Below are 17521 nucleotides of genomic sequence, written 5' to 3'. Positions count from 1 at the left end.
TGTATAGGGTAGTGTAGATGGGAATAAAGTTAGTGGGTATGTGCTTTTAGGCCGCAACCAAATAATGTTTGTCTACGTGCACACATGGTTTTAAAAAAGAAGAGTAGGGAGGATCAAATTCCCTCCAACCCATTGGGCGCACCCAAAAGACCAAAGCCGAAACAAACAAAAGCGACACCTCCCTCCCTCCCTCCATCCCATTCACTTGCCAATTCCCGAAAAAGCGAAGCCATAGCTCCTTTTTGTGTCTGCCAATTTCTCATTCTTCCTATATATGTTTACATAATAATTCCCCTTCGTCCCACTTCTTCCATCACATTGCGTTTTTTCTCTCTGCAATTCTACTCGGACGAACAAGTTGCACTTGGATTTTCCACAATCTGCTGCCTACAGGTTTGTGCTCTCTCTCTCTCATATCAATCATGCTAATTAATCAAGTGTTTTACAGTTTATGTGATCCAAGTAATTCATTCGTATTCAACTGAATGAGTTTTTGTGTTTGATAATTACAATTGATTCCGACTTCTTTTTCTGTTATTTCTCCTACGTCCATCCAAAACTCACGTCGTTTTACAAGGAGTTGGCCGGAGATTTGTTCTCTGTTGAAAAGTATCGGTTGGGTTACATTAACGGTTACATATATGCTAAATTGGCTATGAAAGACAAAAGAGAGAATAATTAACGTGTAAGTGCAGTTTTCTGGGTAATGTAAACGTGAAGGTATGGTGAAAATGGAGACCAACGTGAAACAACCTGAAAAACGATCATTAGAGGTGTGTTTCTATGGGATTGAGCTTTGGTTTGACGAAATATGGTTATTTGTGCATTTTAGGGTCTCACATGGCACACACATCAAACAGGTGATTGGGGCTACGAAATTTGAGTATGTTTATAGTTTATGATCCTACAAACATGCTCCCAACATTTTGTGATCATTGGATGATCGTAGATTTAGGAGAAAAATTGAAATCGAAATCGATTTATCCCTTATTTTCCTTATTTTCTCGATAGAAACTCTTGGGTTCCTATCATTTGGTATCAGAGCATCGTTCCTGGAGACGTTCCGTTGAGTACTAAATTTTTTTCTTTTCTTTTTTTCTCCTCCTATAACGATTTCTGCTCCTGGTCTGTTGCTGTTCTCGCACTGCCGTATGAAGGTTGGGAAGCCGGGAGGTGGTGGTACGCCGCCTAGACGAACGGAGAAGAAATTTTTGGAGTAACAGACAAGGGTCTGTGCGATTGTGCGATCTGGGAGAAATCCAGGTTGCTGGAGAGTTCAATTGAAGAAGATAAAGAGTGTTTGGTTACGGTCTTAGACCAATCCAGGTGAACTCTAGCCCACCCCTATTCCATTCCAAGGATATCCTTATTCTCATTTAAAGCTTTGTGTTTATTCTGGTTTAATAGTAGATCTGCCCTGTTTGGATACGCTTAGATAAACCTTAGTCCGGATTCTGTTGTTCTGCGGATAACTTATTCCAAAAAAAAAAAAAAATTGTATACATTACACGCGCGACCAAAAGCTGAGTGCTAGGAATTTTTGATTTAATAGCTTATTCTATGGCCTCCGGTAGTAATTCTCCACAACTGGAAGTAACTTCATTAAAGTTAGGGGTAGCAATTTTGACACGACTCGCGAATTTGATACGAATTTAACGGATATTGAGTTTTAAGTTTATCGAGTTCGGATTTTAATCGGGTCTACCAAATTAAAATTCGATTAACTTTGTGTCTGGTGGGTAGACCTGTCAGACCCATTAAAAAAAAAACCTAAGATCTACTCATCGCTGCGAGAACAAAGAAAGAAAAGAAAACTTATTCTTTGGTGGGTCAACCCACTAGACCATTAAAAAAAAAAACCTAAGATCTACTCATTGCTGCGAGAACAAAGAAGAAAAGAAAAATTGTTCTTTGGTGAGTCAAGTTTTTTTTTTTTTGGTGCAGACACTCCTGCACACAAAAAAAAAAGAGCAATTTTTCAATCTTTTGAGAGGAACACGGCCAGCACGCTGCACAACAGTTGCTTTATTCCTCACTTATAATCTGTTTTTTTTCTTACCTATTTTGTTTTGTTTTAGATGAGGCCCAATCATTCAATTCTTCCCTACATGTTTTTACTAAGCCCATTTATTCTCTATAGCAGCCCACAATCCATTCACCTTCCTGTTATACTACGTGTAGTTTAGGCTGGTTACATTTCTTCCTAAGCTACAAGTAGTTTAGTTTCCCCACCCCCCACCACCCGAAGAAAAAAAAAAAAAAAAAAAAAAAAAAACTACAATTCCCACAGCCCCCCACCATGGTTGAATCTACAATTTTCATACAATTTTCACAGCATCCACACCTATTTGTTCAGATCCCAATCACCATTTATTTTTCCACCATTCTGATCATCCTAGCGTGGTATTGGTATTCCAACCTCTCATTGGAGACAATTATCAAATATGGAGTCGGGCAATTATTATGGCTCTTAGTGCCAAGAACAAGATTGAATTCATTGATGGAACCATCTCTTCACCAACGGACTCCTCTCAAGATTTTCCACAATGGAGTCGGTGTAATAATATGGTAAAATCTTGGTTATTAAATTCTATTTCTAATGAAATTTGCACTAGTGTCATTTATTGCAATCTTGCTAGTGACATCTAGTTGGATCTTAAAGAGCGATTCTCTCAAGTGAACGGTTCTTGCATGTTTCAACTAGAGCAAGATATCAGCACTCTCAATCAAGGCACCATGCCTATCACCATATATTTCACAAAACTAAAAGGGTTATGGGATGAACTATCAGCACTTCGGCCTAGCCCTTCTTGCACATGTGGCGCACTAAAGCAAGGTCTGCAGGAACAACAATATCGGCGTACCATTAAATTCCTCATCTGTCTCAATGAGTCATATGCACCTATTTAGGGACATGTTCTCCTATTAGAACCATTACCTTCTGTCAATCGTGCATATGCCTTGGTCCTTTAGGAGGAATGCCAACGCAGCATTACCACTCCACCTACCGTTGAGGGCATTACCTTAGCTACAGAAGGCCACCCACCACCACGGAAGGACAACCGATCTGTTTTTCAGAAAAAGGAACGACCAAAATACACTTACTGCGGTTGTGACAATCATACTATCGAGCAGTGTTACCACCTTCATGGATTTCCTCTTACTCGCCGCAAGACTGACTCTGGCTCTATAATTGGCTCGGGCTTTGGTCCTAAGCTCCATGCTCAGCAAGTTTCCACTGCTAGCAGTTTACCTTTTACACATGGTCAATGCCAACAGCTTCTTGCAATTTTGAATAACGTCATTCCACAACAGTCCATTGCCCACCAAGCAGGTCGTACCGAATCATCTTTATCAGGCATGTCTTATGTCTTATCTGATGATTCATTATGGATCCTTGACAGTGGTGCAACTGACCATATGGTTTGTTCTCCCACTACTTTAACACAGTCATATCCTGTTCATGGCCGTACTGTCCAATTACCTGATGGTTCATATGCTTCCGTTACTCACATTGGATCTGTGATTTTTTCTCCATCACCTTATCTCCGTGCGTACCCTATGTCGAACATTGCATTGTCTCATTATTTTTTCTTCTGACTTTTGTTTCATTCAAGACCTTCACTCGGTGAGGATGATTGGTCTAGGCATTGAGCAAGATGGCCTATATTTCTTCAGCAACATGAGATCCGCACGGTGTCAAGTGGCAAAGCCTCACAACTATGGCATCGCTAACTAGGTCACCTCTCCAATAAAGTACTGTCATTCTTTTCCACTAATGTATCTGAAATTTATAGTTTAAATTAAGAACAATGTCTTGTTTGTCCTCTAGCAAAACAAACATGGATTCCATTTCTAATTAGTCAAATTTCTTCTACTGCACATTTTGAATTAATACACATCGATATTTGGGGTGGTTATCGCACATCTTCCATTAATGGGCCACATTATTTCCTTACCATTGTGGATGACTATACCAGATGTACATGGGTTTATTTGATGCAACATAAATCTGAGGCTCGCTCTCTTCTACAATCCTTCATTAATCTTGTTGAGAACCAATTTTCAACTACCATCAAAATTATTTGTAATAGCAATGGCCCTGAATTCACTATTCCATCATTTTGTGCTAGCAAAGGCATCATCCATTAGACCAGTTGTGTCTCTACTCTACAACAAAATGGAGTTGTTGAACGCAAACACCGTCACCTCCTTAATATGTCTCGAGCCCTACTCTTTCAAGCCCACTTGCCCACTCGTTTTTGGGGAGATGCTATCTTAACTACTGCCTATTTGACCAATAGAACTCATACTCCCCTCCTATCTGGCAAAACTCCAAATGAAAAGTTACACAACTCAAAACCTCAATACAATCAATTATGAGTTTTCGGTTGTTTGTGCTTTGCCTCCACCCATTCCCAAAATCCATCAAAATTTGACCCTCGTGCCATACGATGTGTCTTCCTTGGTTATCCGTATAGCCAAAAGGAAAATTGTTTCTATGATCTTGACCACCACAAAACCTTCATCTCTCGTGATGTTCTTTTTTATGAAGATTATTTTCCCTTTGCCCAAACCACCCCTAGACAATCTTCACAGGTCTTACCTATTCATTGTGATCTTCTCAATGATGTCCCTACCCACTAGTCACCTGTCATTGAAACTTCGGTTGCCCCTTCCAACACTCAGACTACCTTTTCCCCACCTCCGATCCCTCAGCGATCCACTTGGTCAACCCAGCAACCTGCATACTTGCGTGATTTTCATCTTGCACAGGCTTTACCGTCTCATACCACCCAATCATCTAAATTAACGTTGGTGCGTTCCTCTGGTACCCCTTACTCTCTTGACGATTTTTTATCTTATACATGTCTCTCCAACCATCATCGTGCCTTTACTGTTGCTATTTCCCTTGCACAAAAGCCAAAGTCTTTTTTGCAGGCTATGTAGGATTCCAAGTGGTGTGATGCTATATGTGTTGAGGTGGATGCTCTAGAGTTGACTCAGACCTAGACTTCGACTCCCCTTCCAGTCGGAAAGAAACCCTTTGGATGCAAATGGGTTTACAAAATAAAATATCTCCCAGATGGTTATGTGGAATGATATAAAGCTCAATTAGTGGTAAGGGCTACAACCAACAAGCTGGCATTGATTATACAATGACCTTTGTTCCTGTTGTTAAGATGGTCATTGTCCGCTCTTTCCTTGTCCTTGCCGCCTCCTGCAGATGACATTTGCATCAACTTAATGTCAACAACGCCTTCCTTCAATGTGACCTTGACGAATAAGTCTACATACACCTTCCTCCTAGTTTTGGACTAAAGACTAGAGTTTGCGAACTCAACAAATCTCTATATGGGCTTAAACAAGCTTCAAGACAATGGTATGCAAAACTCTCTTCCACTCATTAATGTAGGATATAAATAATCCAAGGTAGACAACTCATTATTCGTCCGATCCCACGAAGGTAACTTCACAGCTATTCTTGTATATGTAGATGATATTATATTGGCAGGCAACAAATTGGAGCAGATTCAAAAACTCAAGAAAAATTTGGGTGGCCATTTCAAACTCAAAGATTTGGGCAACCTGAAGTATTTTCAGGGTATTGAAGTGGCCCGTTCAAAGAAAGGCATCTTTCTATCACAAAGAAAGTATGCTTTTAAAATACTTGAAGATACTAGCTTTCTTGGTGCCAAGCCTAGCTCTTTTCCCATTGAGCAAAATTTATCTCTCAGTAAACATGATGGAGACCTCATTGCAGATCCTTCGTCATATCGTCGACAAGTTGGTAATATGATTTATTTAACAATTACCAGACCAAATTTGGCCTATGCAGTGCACGTGTTGAGTCAGTTTATAGACAAGCCACACACATATCTCATTCGGAAAAAGCTGCAGGATGGCGTAATTCAAACTTTTCACATACCTACCACTCAACAACCCGCTGATCTATTTACAAAGTCGCTAGGTTCAACATAGTTCCGTTACTTACTTGGCAAATATCCACTCCAACTTGAGGGGGGGTGTTAAGAAAGTAAATATGTGCAACGATCATTAGTCGATTATGGAAGGCAAATCCCCAACCAACAACATTAATTTGCAACATGTCCCCAACCAACCATATTAATTTACTAGGACTATGTGACCCATACTTTATGTATAAATACCCCATCGTGTAAATCGATTTACATCAAGTAATACATACTGAGTTTCTTTTCATTCCTATCTCAGTAGCCATGTTTAGTTTTTATCAGAGTGAGACGTAAAAAAATAAATAAATAAAAAGAATTTCAGAGCAAAATCAGGTAAAATACCATCAAAATTGGTTTCGCTGGAGGTTGAAGAAGATATGAGAAAAATCAAACCTACTTGATTTTAATAGCGCGTGTTGGACACGTTCCATCACCATGGAGGCATATGTCTATTGTTACTAGCAAGCCGAACCTGTAGTGCAGCGTGGTGCACTACACCGCGCAGCACCGTGCGTGGTCATGGGGTTATGCGCACCTCCCTGCCGGATTGCTGCATAGATTTGTAATAGCCTTGGTGGCTACTTGTTTTGACTGCCATACTATTCGGCGGCGGAGGCTGAGGCAGCCATGTGTAAGTAGGGCGCGGCTGGACTTGGTTGATGAGAAAGAAAATTTCGGGTAAAGTAACTTAAGCTCAGGCAGGGAATTCTTAATCCGAATCAATTTGATCAATTTTTTTAAAATAAAAAGAAAAGGGAAAAATTCTCTTTACCCCCCTGAAGTTTCAAGAGTTTTTCAATTCGAACCCCAATGTTTAAAAATTGGCAATGTACCCCATAATGTTTCAAAAATTTGCAATTCAAACCCTCAATTACTAATTTCTGTCTAATTAGGCGGAAATCATCCTACGTGCGTCTCACGTGAGATTTTGATGCTCTCTATTCCAATTTTGATCTCATTAAAACTTATGAAATTATGTAATTACCCTCATTAAAACCTATGAAATTGAGGGTAATTTAGGGTAATTACTAGGGGTGGGCAAAACCCGCCCCGAACCGCCCTGTCTTGCCCGGGTTTCATGTGTTTTTTTGTGGGTTTGGGTAGAATTCTTTCAACCCTCGCGGGTCGGGTCTGGTTGTGGGTTTTAGATGTTTTTCCATGCGGGTACCCGACCCGACCCGCCCACATAACTATAAAAAGAAAAAAACCCTAACCCTACTCTAAGCCTCTCTCTCTTTTCTTCAGCTGCCGCCTCCCCTTTTCTCTCCCTCTCACTCTCTCGTCTCCCTTGCTCTCTCTCGTTTCCCTTGCTCTCTCTAGTGGGTTCTCTCTTTCTGCCTCTCGTCTGCTTCTCTCTAGTCTACGCCGCCGCTCCACCTCCTTAGACCACTGCTGCTGCGCCGCTCCCACCTTGACAGACCACGATCTTATCGATCCAGGTTTTTTTTTTTCTCTTTATAGACCTCTTTCGTGAATCATTCTTTGGTTTTGATGTAGGGTTGTGTATGTTTGTTTGTTTCTTGGGGTTTTGTGTTTATAGGTTTTAATCGTTTGATGTAGGTAGTGTTTGTTTCTCGGGGTTTTGAGAGGATCTGACGAAAATGGAGGAGAAGAAAGAGGATCTGGAAAAGCACCCGTAATACCCGCCCCGATTCGCCCCGCAATACTCAAACCCGTGCGGGTACTGTTGTCTGTGCTCGGGTGGCAGGTTGAAAATTTCAAACCCGAAGGGTGCGGGGCAGGTTGGGGAAAATGCCAATACCTGCCCCGCCCCGACCCGTGCCCACCCCTAGTAATTACGTAAATTAAAACCCATGAAATTGAGAGTAATTACGTAATTTTATGGGTTTTAATGAGGGTAAAATTGGAGTAGAGGGCATTAAAATCCCAAGCGAGACGCACGTGGGATGATTTCCATCCAATTATAAGGAAATTAGTAACGTAAGGTCTGAATTGAAATTTTTTGAAACATTAGGGGGGTACATTGCTAATTTTTAAACATTGGGGTTCGAATTGAAAAATCTCTAAAACTTCAGGGGGTAAAATGAATTTAACCAAAAAAAAAAAAAAAACCTTGCCCAAATTGGCTCAGAGGGCTCGCAGACTGACCCATGCGGGTCAACCCGGAACCATCTCAGACTTGTCAAATAAAGGCCCAATCCAAGAAATAAAAATAAAAAAATCCAGCTTCACACTGTTCTTCATGGCAGTTTTTTTTAAAAAAATTGGAACTTGCATGTGATTATTCTGTGAGTTTATGATTGGAATTTTGTATGTAATAACATGCATAAAATGGATGACATATATTAAAACTCTTGGATTTTTTTTTTTTTTTTTTTGTGTTTAAATCCAATGTGTCTTGAAATAATTTTTTTTTTTTTTTAAAGAAATATTGAAATATGCCGTTATTTGTGATTTTGGATGCATGTTGGTATGCCTAGAACTATATAGTGACTGTTGAAGCAACTTATAAATAATTAACCCATAGATAGGTGTATCCTCTTTATATACTATGTTCTACTATATATATATATATATATATATATATATATATAGATTCAAAATAGAAATAAAGTATTTGATCACAAAATATGTGTATCACAAAAAGTATATTTATCAAAGTTCATAAATACATGCAAAGACTGATATATCAATAAGGTAACATGTAGGTACTAGTACAAAAAGAAACAAAAATACAAAAAGCAATGTTTAAAATTCCAGCCTACGCTCTTTTAGAGTACTAAATCATCAAGTATTGAATCTAAATTGAAGTTCTTAGTGATTTTCTTTTCAATATAGACAACTAATTTATTTGTAAGAAACGCATCTTCCATTTTGTTGAAACCTACCAAGTGATAACTTTCAAATTCAAAGAAACCCTAGAATTAAAAACAGGCATCGCGAAATCTTGTGTTAACAACTTTTATAGCTGAAAATGCTTGTTCAGTAGTCATTGTAGACGCTAGAAGAGTTACAACAAGATGATTAATTTATCAATAATATGGTATGTCTTTGATTTTTCTATCTCTATTAAACCTTGACATAATTCTTTAAAAGAAGACAAATTTTGTAATTTTGGATAATTATGCACATCAAGTTTAAAGTATTTCAACTGAAATATCAAATTAAATTTTTCTTGCTCAGAAAAATCAAGAAAATAATTCCTCTTCGCAAGATTACATTTATCATCAATTTTAAAGAATTTATAAGCATCATACGGATCCAAAGTTGAGTTAAATGTCATAAGTTTCATCGCCTTTTCACCAAATGTACTATCAAACTCTTGTAATTGAAAGTGTTTGGTAATATTAAATATCAAAATGATAATGATGTTTCACTATAATGTGATATCATTCATGACGACATTGACCTTTAATAGAACGAGCACTTAAATCTAGAATGCCAATTTCAAATTGCTTGGTGCAAGAGACGACATCCTTAAGAAAATTATTACAATCATTATCTCTCAACTTTTGGATGAGTGCTTTTGTAGTAGAAACTAAATGAATAAAATTCGAGATGTTTTGAGATTTTTGCTGCAAAAATTGAAAAAAAAAAAAGAAAAAAAGAAAGAAAGAAGAAGTACTGCCCATGATTTCCTTCATTATAAAGAGAAAACCTTCAATCTGGATGGGCTTTACAGCCTCCAATTGAATTTTGACACCTCAACTAATTATGCTAAATAAAATGTAATTGAAAACACCAAATCTTTAAAATAAATCAACCTATCGACAAACCTTCTTTCTTCCCATTCATTTTGACGCCGCCAGTGTTACCCTTAAACAACCCACAACCTCCTCCCCCGAACGCCGCTGCCGGAATCCTCTGAAGGCCACTAGTTAGTTTGTTAGGATTAAAATTTCCTAGTGAGAATGGTTCATTTTGTCTATATCTATGTTTCGTCTGATTAAATCATGGACAATTTAATCTCCATTTGGTCTTTTACAATCGTCTATTTTGTTTGATTAGCTTTGTGTTGTTTGCTGTTTCTTGGCTGAGTTTTAATGGGTTCTTGAATTGTAGAGATAATGTTTGCAAAGTTTGTTGGTATTTAGCTTTTGCTGTTTATATATAGAGGGTAGTAGTGGCATCTTTGTTTGTTGGTTTTTTCTTAGAAGATTGAAAATTGTTATTTTTGTATAGTTGGGTTTGTTTTGTAAAGTTGCTTTCAGGCAACTTGAGTTCTAGTAGGTGTCCTTCTGGAGAGACTTTGTAATTGATGAAAAAAAAATCCATTCATCTAAAACAAATGGGTGGAGGAGGCAGATGCGGTGGTGTGGTGGCATTTGATTGATTTTGGCAGTGGTAGTGTGGTGGCCTCCGGTTGTAACGCTCCCAAAACTAGCCTTGACCAGCCTAGCAGGGTTACTAGCAATTACCCCAGTTTAACCAACTTGTGGTTAAATGGGGAACCGCCCCTCTAAGCATCATCAGAGTTAATGTGTAGGAAGATGAAATAAATCTGAGAAGTCTATAAATCATTACAGGGACAAGTATAATCCTCAAATTAAAGACATGGAGCAACTAATAATAGACTAAAGCAAACTTGATAACAACATGAAGATCTTAAGGCAAAGTCCATAGTGGCAACTGTACCACTTTTGGGTTCTAGAACTAGGCTTCCTATAAGAGTAATAACCGCGTAAGTCTAACGGCTTAGTAAGTAAACCTTACAATGGAGTATGACATGAGTCCATTATTATTAAGCAGAAATAAACATGCAATTTGGTAAACGTTGAAAAGAGGTGTTGTCTCCGTTAATACACCTTAAAAATATTGTTTGTTAAATAAAAGATTGATGCACTCCTGGCGGCAATGGCCTAAGTATTTTAATGTATAAAACTAATGCTTATAGGTCATAACTATCATATATGGTTTACCCGAAATATTATCCATTCTCAGCAAGGTTATCATTGTCCTGAGGGACTTGTAATATAATGTCGGTGCCCTGATCATTGTACGCTTTCGTCCATAACACTAGCAGTCTGACTGAGCCCGACCTCGGGTGGCCCACACTACTAATGATGTACATCCTGTAGTGACTGTTCGTTAAGGCTGCACCAGTCACGGAACAACCATTGGATACAAGGCTCATATAACATACACATTTGACCGTAAAATTAAGTCTATATAGTAAAGTTAAGACCATTATACCACATGTAGCGGTGTACCATGTCATACAATGCATCTTATCAACCAGTTATTAAGGCATTTACCAAGTTTTTACAAAAATATAGACATACTCATATCTTACGCGTGCTCAGTCAGCTGACATATCACACATTTTTAAGAAAAGTATTCGTAAGTGTTTACTTACCTCGTTTGATCACTCGAATCCTTCGACATCACAAATCCTTGCTATAACAAAACACGACTCATTGTCATAAGCAGTACTAGAGAACTCCACGATGTTCCATCTAACGAAAATGGCTGCTAAAACCTTTGGACCACATTTTGGGGTTAAGGGGGCATGTGTGACCTGCTCTCTGGGCGAGCGCTCGCTCCCTAAGGCGAGCGTTTGGCCAGGGAGCTAGGGTTTTGGCCAGAAACTTCCAAATGTGTTTTAGGTTCCTATCTATAGCTATGTGTTGGTACTTTTCTTCCTTGGCTCAGAAAATAGACACATGTATCGTAAGAAAACACATTATCAAGCAACACAAAGAATCAAAGAGGTGTTTAAAGCCTTTTGAAAAAATTTCTTGGTTTTGTAAGAACATGGATACAAGAGCTTGTCATAACATCTTTAAAGCTTGTAACATTAGGAGAGTATTAACAACATTTAGAAAAACATAAAAGAAGGATTAGGAAGTCACCTTAGAAGATAGCTAGAGCTCCAAACTTTCTTCTTTCTTTCTCCAAGCCTCTCCTCATATTAGGGTTAGGTTTTTTGAGGTTGAAGGTGGTTAAGGGTTGAGTAGCAAGGTTTATATAGGGGGTGGAGGCCTGCTTTGGGTCTAAAAAGTGGAGAATGGGTTAAAAATATTTTTCAGAGTTGACAACGAGTGCTCGTGTACTGTTCACACAATGGGTAAAAATGTTTATGTGTACGGTTGGGTTTTATTCAATGGTCTGAAGACTGGTCAAAGAGCACTCATGTACTGTTCACAGAATGGTTAAAAATGCTCAGGCGAACAATTGGGTTTTGCACAATGGGTAATACATAGTTCATGCGAGCACTCGTGTGGTCCCTAGGCGGGCGCTCACACTTAGGACAAGAGCAAGTGCTCATGTGGTCCCGGGGTGAGTGTTTGGCTAGTAAGGGTGTTTTTGGGGGTTTTTGCTTCAAAAAGTTCTCAAGGGATTAGGGTTATTTGAAGAAGCTTTAGGGCTCTTGGTTTAAGGCTTTGTTTTAAGGAATTATTAACCGGTAAGTAAGAAATCTTTAACCTTTTAAAACAGGTGTTTTGTCGGGGTATTACACCGGTGGTTTTTGTTGAGTGGGTTTAGGGTGTTGAATGGACACGACAAATGATGAGTACAATTTGTTTCCAAGGATTCGGTGTTTTCATGTCTATTGTATTTTATGTTTTTAGCAAATGTGTCAACCTTTAATTAGAGCTGTAAAATATGGGATTTACAACCTATTCGAATAGTAGGGGCTTTCAAAAATAAATATTAATTAGAATGCTATTATCATTTTATAAGCAACATTAGCATCCCTACGTTGAGAGTAAGTGAATCCTGTTCTTATAATATTTTTAAGCATTGAAGAGGTAGCAACATACATCCTTACTCGACTACAAATAGAATAAAATCGACTGGCCCAACGAGAATTACCAGATTGTTTTAAAGTGTCAATTTGGTTGTAGCTCATTTTCCAGTTTCAAGTTCATCAATAGCTAGATATGTGCAATTTGTGTTGTTTGAGGAGCTTGCAGTTCATTGTGACATTTACAAGAAGTACCAACCAACATTGATAATGAAATTTAGATTTGAGAAGAACTCACGAACAAAAAGTACTTCTCTTAATGCAAAAACTAATGCTAATTGTAATCAGTAAGCAAAATAATGAACATAATATGTACAAAGACAATCATTAAGACATAATTTATGCAATCATTTTTATTCACCATGCATATTATTTACACCATCATATCTTTGTCCACGAATAGTATGAATATTGAGACAATGACGAGAAAGAACAACATATATTTCATTCTTTAGAGTCAATGGATGTATCTTTAATATGGACAAGATCAAAAAGACATTCTTGTATAAAATCATATTTGTCAAAGGGATTAGATCCTTTAATGCAACATTGATAGAGGACCCATTCAAATCAAGTGAAGAGTGATTATGCTACAGGCATAGCTCGTGACTTCAAAGTCATCCATGGGTTGACTAATGAAAGCAAGAGCATCTACCAAATACTTTATTTTTATTTTTATTTTTTTTAAAAGTAATTGGCAGTAGACAAATTGCCATTTTTCATGGCTGCGAGTTGATATTAGATCAACGTTATTTGAGCTCATGACTATGAGGAGAACCACTTCTTCAATGTAAGCCGCACTTCACAAGAGGTAGTTAATCTGACGATATCCACCAAAACCACTTTGGACAAAAAGGAGATGGTGGCACTAAGACTCTGTTTGTTTTTATGGAAAATCTTTTATGGCAAAAAAGTTTTTCCTATTTTTCTGTGTTTGGTATGATTGAAAATCTTGGTCAAACTGAAAATATTTTCGGTTGACTATGAAAACCTCTTTTAAGTTGCATAAAATAGTTTCATTTTTTTAAAAAAAAAAATTTCTGCAGACACTTTATTTATTTATTTTTTCAAGTTTGAACTTCTGATTCTCGTATGTCTCGCAATTCATTCTTTGCCACCACCAAAGGTTGCCAGCTGTCACTGCTGCCATCTCCAATTTTTCGTACGAGCCAAATGCTGAAAAAGTTCTCAGCTGAAAATATTTTCTTATGTCGAAATAAACAGAACCTAAGAATGATCTAGTCTTGCTAACGCCAGATTGAGAATGCAAGATTGGGAATTTTGCCTAGTTTGATCTTGGAGGAAGAAAAGACGATAGTGGTAGAAGGTGGACACCATAGACTTCCATCAATGTAGCCGAAGTTACCCCTGCAGTTAAGGGTTTTTTGTCCTTTCTACAGTAAGTAATTGCCTGTAGTGAGCTGCATTGTGAGGTTGCAAATGAGCTAAGGAATGTGTTTTTCCAACTTTTGGTGTGAATTGGGTTATGTCACGAAAGGTGAATAATTGTGTGGGGAGTTGGAGGGGACAATTGGGCAATCGGCTTGTGTTGCACATATGAAGGCTAATCCCATTGTGTGTGATGTGGTGTCTATGGCGAGAAAGGAATGCACACAGTTTTGAGGATCGTGAGAGTGGTGTGTTTGAGTTGAAGAAGTTGACACTAAATACTCTATTCTCATGTGTCTATATTTTTTGATTTTTAAGAGCTTTGTAATTCTTTTTCTAGTTAGTAGGGGTTACTTTGTATACTTCCTATATACTTGGGTTGCGCTCCTCTGGGCATTTGATAATACATATTACTTATAACAAAAAAATGGTTGATCAAATGGTGTAGATTAGTGAGTGATGTAGGAGTGGCTGGACCAAGGGTGGATGAATGAGATAGTGGTGGAGGAAAAGGAAAAGTATGTGGCCATTAGGATCAATTGATGCTAGTTTGATACCATAAAAGACTTTGACATGCACATGATGCAAAACTCATTCTCACTGCCATTGTTAAGGAGATGAGTTATAGTTTATTTCATAAGTGTATACATCATTGTCCTACAAGAATACAGACTCTATTTAAGTTACATTAGCAGATTACATGATTAGCAATATCAAGAACTTTTCTTATCGATCGACCAACGAGAGAGGTAAAAATCCAACCAAACCCCTTTGGTTCGGGTTGGTTGAAGAAAGGAAGTATTTTTAATGTGCATTCTAAGACATACAAGGTTGTCAACTATGAATGTAACTAAAACACATAAAGGGTGTTTCTCAGGGATATTGGAAGATCTTGGTTGGTTGCCTCATCTTATTCTTTTTGTCAAAAGTTGGATATAAATGGTAACCAGTCATTTTCAATCCAAGGTAGGTGCCTAGGGCCGGTTATTATGCGTATTCAATGAGGGGATGAGATTCCAAATACCTTGTGTCCAAGCATTTGGTCTGTCCTTTTTGGTGCTTTACCTGGACATGTACATTACCAGAACATGTTAATTTGTACATGTCCAAGTGGCTGAAAATGATTGCTATCTCCATGTGTTTAATCTTTCTAGTAGCAGCACTACTTTTGGGTTGGTTGGGTACTAGTCCACCAAAAAAGTGTATTAGTTTTCTAACGCTCCGGTCCCATATTGAAAAAACGAGTAATCCACTTGCTTATTTACTGTGCAAAGTTAGAGTGATTACACTGATCTGACTAGCATTTTCTGAAGTTTTATCCACTTATTTGCATTTTATCTGCATGTTAATGAGGAAGAAGGAATTGTTTGATTGGTTGGGCCAAAAATGAGCATGTGGAAGACAAAACATTCAAAGGAAATAATGAGTTTGTGCATTTGGTGTTGTTATCCTCATGCCGAACAAACTACTCAATGGGAAATGTAGTAGTGGGCCATGTGGTCCTGATGGGGTATGGGGACAGCAGGACAATTTAATTGGCCAAGGTCAAGCCAGTTGACATCTTTTTCCGACAGTTCGGCTATACCTTGTATTCACTCCTTCATTATAAATTGAGGCTTGCTTCATTGCTTGCGGTGGACAATTATGTGCTGTTGTTTGTTTGAATGTAATAATATATATATATATATGTAACGGTCAGTTTGAAACCAACGTCTCTCTTTTTTTATTTTTCTTACAAAATTTGAAGAATAAGAAAGAAAAATAGAAAACTGCACTTGAATGCATTGATTTTTTTATTGACTTTAGAAATAAAAGCATGTTGGATTACTTAATGCATTGATTTTTTATTGGTGAATGCTAAGGGTTTCTCTTGATTTTTTTTTTTTTTTTTTTTTGTGTTCTCCTGATCTCGAGTAATGTTAGAAGTCACTTTTGTGTCACTCCAATAATGATATGGCTTTTAAAATTACCGTTGACATTGTGATTGATTATTATTGAATTTTGATCAAAATGTAATTTTAAAAACCACCACATTCTTAGAGTGACACAAGAATTACTCCCTAATCCCACGTGAATTTTGTTTTGTGTTGTTTTGTTTTTTTAAATATGAAGGATTGAAGGGATAAGTTTTGTTTTTGTTTTTTTAAAAAACAATATACACGCACGATTAGTAGAACATTAGAAAGAACGGTAATATTTTTTTTTTTTAGTAAGTTGTTATAAGTTTTATTAGAAGGATCACTGTTAAAGTTTGAATTTGTAATTTAATAATGGGTTTGGTTTAAAGTCAGTTAAATTAGAATTAAGATTAAGATTTAATCAGTAAATCTATTTAAATGTTCTTTTGTCTTTCAGTAAAGACAAAATTAATGAATAATTAAACAAATTTTACTTCTTTTTCTATGCTCCACCAATTTAAATTCTTTTTTGGCTTGCATCAGCATAGTTATTCAAACTTTAAGGTGGCTTGGTCAATGTGTTTTATTAAGGTTACTTTTACAGTATGTACTTTTTAATATTTTTTTATTACAAAGGAGGTCTCTACTGGTAAATAGCAATCATATTGGTGATGCAATGTGTCTCTGCTACAGTAACATGCTTATCACTGCCTTCCGTCGACCTCATATGTTGTTGTAGTTGTTAGGTTTATATATTTATCATCCAATAGTAGGCCATTTCTCATTACTATCTTTACAAATAGAATCAAAACTCCTTTCCTTTTCCTTAGTTTCCACAACATTCCAATCTCCACCCAACTTCACTTTATGAAAACGCCCTCTCTTAGTTTTTTTTTTTTTTTTTTTTGGTAAGACTCTCTCTTAGATTTTAACTTGCTCTAATAGTTTGCATTTTCGGGTGTTATGAAATTTCTTACAAATCAGCCTCTAAAAATAATATATATTCTTTAAAAATGTGAGAATTACAAGTTTTCTTAAAGTAATGCTAATCATAAGACTCATGTTTCTTTTGTGTTTTCTAAAAATTATTTTGACTTTTAAAATTACTATTAAATTTATGATAAATCATTATTAGATTTTGATTTTTTTTAGTTATTATTTTCTCTTTGTTATTTATTTGTTCTAGGGAAAAATGCAGTTTACTTGATTTACAATTAGTTTTTTGTGGTATTAAAATGAATTCAGAGGTCTCTGAAGTAGGCAAACAATTTTTTTTTTACTTGGTATAGTCAAATTCTATCGACTAACTTCATAGATTCAATTAGCGTGACATGTGTCCTATTTAAATCAGTGTTATACTAACTAAATCTGCTAAATAGTACACGAAATTTGACTTTAAAAAGCTCTTTTTTTTTTTTTTTTTTTTTGGGTGCATACCTCAAAACTTTTAACTTCATTTTAATACCACAAAAAAAAAAGTAACTTCATTTCTCCTTGGTTCTATTGTCAATCATCTCCGAGGGTTTTATCTTTGGGGGGGGGGGGGGGGG

The 17521-nt window shown here is 37.0% G+C and overlaps 1 protein-coding gene across 1 annotated transcript in view; it reads left to right on the top strand.

Moving 5' to 3' along the window:
- Positions 1-208: 208 nt before the first annotated feature.
- TPS1 (trehalose-6-phosphate synthase) overlaps positions 209-17521 on the top strand; it is a 52541-nt gene continuing 35228 nt past the window's right edge. The window contains exon 1 of the mRNA XM_059585293.2: positions 209-393. The gene's annotated coding sequence lies outside the window, so the exon portion shown is untranslated. The remainder of the gene's footprint in view (positions 394-17521) is intronic.

The sequence above is a fragment of the Corylus avellana genome, chromosome 3 (genome assembly GCF_965113065.1).
Source record: "Corylus avellana chromosome 3, dhCorAvel1.hap1.2, whole genome shotgun sequence".
In the NCBI taxonomy this organism is placed as follows: domain Eukaryota; kingdom Viridiplantae; phylum Streptophyta; class Magnoliopsida; order Fagales; family Betulaceae; genus Corylus; species Corylus avellana.
This window is presented reverse-complemented; position numbering and strand designations above follow the sequence as displayed.